We start from the raw sequence: 1,194 nt of genomic DNA on the forward strand, positions 1-1,194 counted from the left end.
TATATATAGGATCGTTGGCGTGTATTCATTCACACATTCCACATTTGATGGTGCCAGGGTAAAAACGTCATATCTAAACATATGCAAGCGCACACAGACATATAGAAGAAGAAAAAATAATAATAATGATAATATAATAAACAAATGTGCAGTCGTTCATAGTACAAAAGAAAAGGTCAGACTCTATAAAGATTAAACTATGTTGCTGACCTGGGAAAAAAAGAAGAGGAAAATGACAAAACAAGACAAAAAGTTTCCTCCCCGCCAAGAGATGTACGGTATGTGAAGAGTAGACAGTACCGTTGGTTCATTTGGTTTTTCTGCTGTTTTGATATATACATATATATATAATGTGTGTGTGTGTGTCTACGTCTTATAGGATGCTGTGTCTATGCATGTGTGTGTGTGTGTGCTGTTTTGATAAATATAATAGGTATATATGTTTGTGAGTGCATACGTGTGGATATAAATATATATATATGTGAGTGCATACGTGTGGATATATATATATATGTGTGTGTGTGTGTGTGTGTGTGTGTGTGTGTGTGAAGAGAGAAAGATGGGAGACAGCTAACAGTAAGAACAAGAGAAAGAATTTAGATGGAAAGAAATAGCCAGGGTGAAGGTTTGAATAAGATGACGATGATGATGATGATGATGGCATTAGTAGTAGTAGTAGTAGTAGTTGTAGTTGCAGCAGCAGTAGCACCGCAACAGTAGTGGTGGCGGCGGCGGCGGCGGCAAAAAGTACTGATTTACTTTTTCTGTGTCTATAAATAAATATTCCTCTGGCTTAGATAGAACTAGAGGTGCTTTACAGAGAGAGAGAGAGGAATAAACCTTACAGTAAAACTGTTTTAATATATATATATATATATATAAGCCCTGATGTATATCTCTTATTCTCTCTCTCTCTCTCCTTGTAAATGCATGCTTTTCTAAGCCTTAGCCGCCTCCCCTCTCTCTCTCTCTCTCTCTCTCTTCTTTGACCCCCCCCCCTCTATCAATCTCACCAAGCTGCATGTTCTTCAAGTTTGTTATTCTGCTAGTTCATTGAGTGGAGCAAGGTTTTTTTTTTGTCTTCTTCAAAAGCTCTTTCTCTCTCTCTCTCTTCTCTTCTGTCTTTCTCTTTTCTTTTTTAAAATTATTTATTTCTTTTTTACAAGATATTTTTTTTGTCTGTCTGCCTCTCTC

The 1,194-nt window shown here is 36.7% G+C and overlaps 1 protein-coding gene across 13 annotated transcripts in view; it reads left to right on the forward strand.

The window, feature by feature from the left end:
* Positions 1-1,194, forward strand: part of LOC106882391 (trithorax group protein osa) — a 656,478-nt gene that overhangs the window by 132,038 nt on the left and 523,246 nt on the right. The gene's annotated exons all lie outside the window — the stretch shown is intronic.

The sequence above is a fragment of the Octopus bimaculoides genome, chromosome 7 (assembly GCF_001194135.2).
Source record: "Octopus bimaculoides isolate UCB-OBI-ISO-001 chromosome 7, ASM119413v2, whole genome shotgun sequence".
NCBI lineage: Eukaryota > Metazoa > Mollusca > Cephalopoda > Octopoda > Octopodidae > Octopus > Octopus bimaculoides.